We start from the raw sequence: 5,902 nt of genomic DNA on the forward strand, positions 1-5,902 counted from the left end.
TCATTCATAAGGCAGACACTAATGTGGGGCTCCTGTACGGGCAGAACTGGAGAACAACACAATCCATAATTAAAATTTCCACAAGGCAAACAGCATGCAGGCTGCTCCTGAGACCAGAAAGTGCTTCATTTTAACATGTTTAACCTCACACAGTTTCTATTAGCCTGAAGGGTGGTGGATGAAACTAATGGTGAAATTTGCACTTTGCAAACATTTACACTCAAATTGTATCCTTAAATTTACTCCTAAGAAGGGATATTGATGTTGAGACAAAAGTTCACATCTAAGGAAGTACCTGTCTCTGTCCTGCTTAAAAATCTAAGCGTTGCTTTTTTAGGGCTAATGTAGCTAGAAAGGGGTCTGTACTATACACCACTTACAAAACCTCATGGATACCAGCCCTGCTGATTAGTGCTTCAATTTCATAGCCAAATAGAGGTCACTGCGGTAGGTGTTTTTCAAAGGAAATTATTAGGATGGGGAAGGATGTAGAGAGGATTTGCAAGAGATGATAACAAATGACACTGGCCTTGTAATAAAAATTCTGAGTGCAGCAGGGAGGGGAAGATGTATCATCATTAGCTCATTTACCAGTTGTGAACAAGCGAGAGCTCGCATCCATGAATCTTTCTGCGCTGCACGCATATTTTTAAGGAGGCAGTGAGCTCTGGCATTCACCTCTAAGATCAGACTCAATGATCACATCAGTAATATGCACCCAAAGAATAAAATAACAGTTGAAGTCTTGTAGCTGGTGTACTTCTGAAGTCCTCTGCACTTCAAACAGAACAAGAGTCACAGCAGACACCTGCAAAAAATGAGCTGTTGAGGGAAAATCCTCTGTTGGGGGAACTCTGGCACTAGAAGAGGTAGAGCACATGTCAGCTACTGCTGGGCAAAATGAGGACTAAGCTTATTGAAGTATTAGCCCTAGTAATTTCAAACAAAGTCTGACCTAGGAACACACAAAATTAGGCATGTAGGAAAGCATGAGGACATCAGCATTCTTGTGACTCTTGTCCTTACTAGAAAAAAAGAGTAAGGAAATATAACTTTCAGTGGCTGTTGTGCTCCTTCACTACCTGGGCTATTCCAAAGAATAGCAGCAGCACAATAGGGCTGAGGTTAAAGAAAGAGGGCACTCTGGGTCCAGGCAAGGTGAAACCCTTTGATGGGGAGCTACCACTCCATCTGCCACTTCTGGAAAGAAAAGCCTGCAGTGATTAGGAAAGGATACAAAGAGATCCTTGCCAGAGACAATGCAAGAGTCTGGCAGCAATTCAATGCAAAGATTTATTTGTCTTGTTTTGTGAGTAAAGGCAAAAGACATCACAGTGCTGGCCCCTTGTGTACAAGTGGTAAAGACTTAAGGGTCATGGAAAGGAAAGAGAAGAAACAAACAGCATCTGTGAAAGAAGGAGATGACGTGGAAAGAGAAATCATCCTCAGCAAGGGAATCTTCTTGTTAGGTGATAAAAATTACAACACCAGCGTCTACATCAAGACAAGGCCAACTGTTAACATCTTCCCCCATGCTCAGTCAGTTCCTGAGGTAGGAACAAGATTGTGCTGGTGAAGAGGAGAAGACAGACCCAGTAGGACAGGCCAGTCCTGTGACAGGCTCACTCAATTTGCATACTGGCAATAGGTGTTTGGATTTACCACGTAATTTTAAAAACCCTAAACCATACCAACAGAAGGCTCCTCGATATTCAGTGGCTGCAAGCACTCTGTGAGCACATCCTCCTTCTCAGCGGTACCTACTCTCTGGCTTAGCTTTCCATCGACACAATCGTGGACAGAGACTGAAGCATTTCTTTCATACAGGGCTGAGTTCAGTAAAGCTAATCCTGTTCCAGAACATGCAGACAGATATTTAAATCCCACGGGTTTCATGGGTTAAAAGCACTTAGCTGAATCAGGGCCCCATGCTGCTGGCAGGGACAATAAGAAAGCCCATGACAGACAGAAAGGAGGAGAGGACATACCAGGGTATGTATGAATTTGCTAGAGAAGACTTTGGAAGGGAGTAAGAGACAGAATTAAAAAATGGGAGAGAGCTCTCTAGTTAATTGAAGATTAAGAAGAAGAAGGAATAGAAAGTGCAATACAGCTGAAGGTATGATAGGTTCACAGCAGAAGGCAGGCGATTACTTAATGGTTTCATACAATTAAATTAATTCCTTTTAATCTTTTTATACACATTGTAAACAAGATCTCTCTATCCCATGAAAATTACCTTCTAAAGGCTGGGTAAATACATAAACTAATCCTAAAATCCCAGAAATCCCAGTTTAATTTTTTTTTTCTTTTTTTTTTTTTCTTTTTTTTTGAGAAAACAAAAGCCAAGCAAGGAAGAGTTCTGTAAACAGTTTTGACCTTCAGAGAGCCTGGCACTCTGTTTATTTATTCCAAAACTGAAACACTGCTTAAAGCAGCTAAGAGAAAAAAAAAAAAAAAAAAGGTCATTTAAATTGAAATGGCTACACCTCATTTGCAGTAACCAAGAGGATGCACCCTAAACATTTGCAACATTACAGAAAACCCATAGAGCACATAATTGGTACCAGCACCTACAAGTAAAATCAGGTGGAAGACAGAAGTCTAACTTCTCTCTTTTGGAAAACAAATTCAAAATCAGTTTAAAACCATCCAGCAGGACACAGCAGTAGGTTATTTTGATAATGGCTTTGAATTTACAATAGACAACTATTTAATTGCTACTATCCCTTCAATGTGCCCATTGGCAAATAGAGCAATTAGTAATATTAGTAATTAATAGAGTAATTAGCAACAGTAGCACATATCTTGTACTTGTACCCCAGGTGAAACAGCAGCATCCTGCACTAGCAAGGTGCAGACCCAGTGGGTGCTAGTAGTTCCATTTTGGATGTTATAGAGGTAGCAAAGTAACCCTCCAGTTCCATTGTTGCCACGGCCTGAGTGCCTGCGGTGCAGGTTCTCAGTATGACCCAACCCCATGCTTATTGTCAAGGGACCTCACACTTTCCCAATCACCCCCACTACCACCCCGTCCTCTGAATTGTCTCCTTTCATTTCCACATGCTCTTCTTTCAGAGGAGAATATCCTGATGAATAATACAAACACACTACACTATTTCTTTGTAAATTTAATTAAGCAATTGAAGGGAAAAAATAAAACATGGCCATGCAGTGCAGTAACATACAGCTGCTCTGCCACACTGTGCCTACGCAAGCAGAAAGGGAAATTAACAGCCATAAAGAAGTTTTATAGTTTTGTTTCCAAATATCTGCAGTAGGGAAAATAAAAATCAAGATGGCAAATTGTGAGATATAAAAAATATTGCCAATACTACCTAGAAAAAGTATGGCATATAATATAAAGGATACTGTACATGTTTTACTTTGGTCTAAATATGTAGATAGGTCTGCTCATTTTCCAATACAGACATAGAGGAATTTTGATTACAGCCTAAACTGTTCCTGTTCCACTCTAACATCAACGCTGTAACTCAGCAATATGGAAACCTCAATTAAATCAAAATAGAAATGTTAATTCATCTAGAGGTTTCTTGAAGAGAAAAGAGATTTCCATCTACTCCTTACTGCCCAGTTCCCATTCAAGAATGAAATTATATCAAAATAAATAACTAGAGATGAAAATGCTGATGCCTCCCAGGGTGAAGAGATCTGAAGGTAAGTCACAGTAACATTACAGGATGGAGGTATTGCTGCTGATGAGAAATGGGGTCTGGAGGATTTTCAGCTGAATTTTCAGGACAATAAAACTCTATTTCAGCAGGTGCTGCCATGGTGTAACAACTGGTGAGACACTACTTTTTTTAATATTTCTTTTTCCTGCATGATACTGCACATCTCGCTGCCGTGACAACTAAACATTTTCTGCCCATCTGTATAGTGACAGAATAGATATACACATCTGTTCACAAATCTTGGTTTTAGAAGACAGATAATATTTTCCCAACTTTTGTATGTTTTTAAAGCTCTCTTCAGAATGAAGCAGACCGCAGCTTCTCTGAAATAGAAGTCCATAAATCACACCTCACAGGCAGTATGTTGCCCAGGAGACACTCTTAACATCGTTCATTGCCACCACAAATGAAAAAGTCAAAACAGAGGCTGGTGACAAGGACCAGGGAACATTACCTCCAGCACACATTCCCTTCCCCTGTTGCCTTTGCTTATCACCATTAGCAGTATCACCACCTAGAGACCTACTTCCTTACCAGATGATTAGAAACAGAAAGCTATTTTCACAAAAAAAAAGGACAATATATAAATTATTAGGGACAGGGAAAGGCATTTTATTGCTGTGTAGTTTAATAATTCTTTAAAGTCTATGTAATATCTTCCATCCCAAGGCTTCCACATCTTTAGAACACAAAATTCAATAAATAAATTAACTTCAGTGAAATCAAGCAACTCAACCAAGGCTGTAGCATCACTAATCTTTGTGTTTGCCTAGTCCTTAGGCATTTCCATTAAATAAAAATTCCCTCTCTGCACTACTGAGCCCTGACCCTACAACCAGGCCAGGCTGTGACAGTGGCACAGGAGATTATTCCCAACCACAAAAAATGATAGATTCCTGATAACTTTAAAACTGAAATTTTCCAACCCTGTGCTTTAGATCCAGATAGTGAAAAACTGGTAAAAAGAAAAAAAAAAAAAGTGTCTAGAGTTAATGCACTGCAGTATGGAGACAACAGAGGTTTTGATGGGAACAGCTTGAAATTTAGATTGTACTGGGAAGGAAGATGCTTCCACACAGTGAAGGAAAAAAAAATCCCAACAAAATAAAATCAAAAAAATCCAACAAAGAAAGAGAAGGTCAGGATTCACAGGAAACAAAGGAGAGGTCTGAAGCTGTGTTTAGGGGCAGAAGTCAACACGGTTATTGAAACAAGAGTGGAAAACTGGGACAAATACAAGAGGGCACAGGATCCTTCCCTAAAACAACTACCACCACCTTTTATGTCACAGAACACAGCAAGCATTTTGGCAAGGCAGTGAAGCCATGGTAGACATGTTCCTTCAGCACATTTTTGAGCCAAAATATCACATACTGTAGGCAGCATTAATCTGCCTCCCCAGTTTCTGCATGCTGCCTTGAACTTCCTGGCCTCAAGCCCAAACACAGGAATTAGTTGCTCAGATTAATTTTTGTCACCTCTCTGGTGAGCCTTGTCCTGGATTTAAAGCAAGGACACCATTGCAGGGCTCCTTACTGACATGGAAATTACACTAAGCAGGCAGGAGTTTCTTAGCTGGGAGCTGCTGAAACTATTTATTAAGACAGATGAAGACAGAAGCATCAACTGAGCTCCCAATGTGTGTCACCTTCACCTACAGCCTTCCCACCTTGCTACACTTATGTTGTGCACATCAAACCACGGCATGTACAAAGAAGCTACATGTTTCTGGTGTGCTCCACTGCCTGTCGTCCTGCAGTCAAGCACGCCACCGGCCAGGCAGAGCCAGAGGTGCTCCCACTACCCAGCAGACAATCCAGCATGAAATCTCCAGTTCTAGTCAGTAGCGGAGCCCAATCTTACCCCATACCTTTGACAAATCAGTATCACAGATAGTGTTAGCTGGCTCAGGAACACTCACAGTGCCCAAGAAACAAGAGCACAACTCCAAAAAATCCTGAGTTCACCAAAATGGTCTCCTGTTATTCCCTACACAGGAAGGGGAATGTAAGAAATAATTTTGCATAAAACCAGATTCCAATTTAAATCCAAACTTTATTGAACAAACAAAGGCAAGCAAACTGATTCCAAGAATAGGTGAGTCTCCCCTGACGCATGCTCTCTTCGCTTCCTGGGGTCTTCTTTGCTTCCACCTGGGGGTCGTGGGATGAAGTCAGACGTCTTCCTCGGCTTGTTCTTTTGATCAC

Source organism: Merops nubicus, unplaced genomic scaffold, assembly GCF_000691845.1.
Source record: "Merops nubicus isolate BGI_N331 unplaced genomic scaffold, ASM69184v1 scaffold4149, whole genome shotgun sequence".
NCBI classification, from domain to species: Eukaryota; Metazoa; Chordata; class Aves; order Coraciiformes; family Meropidae; genus Merops; species Merops nubicus.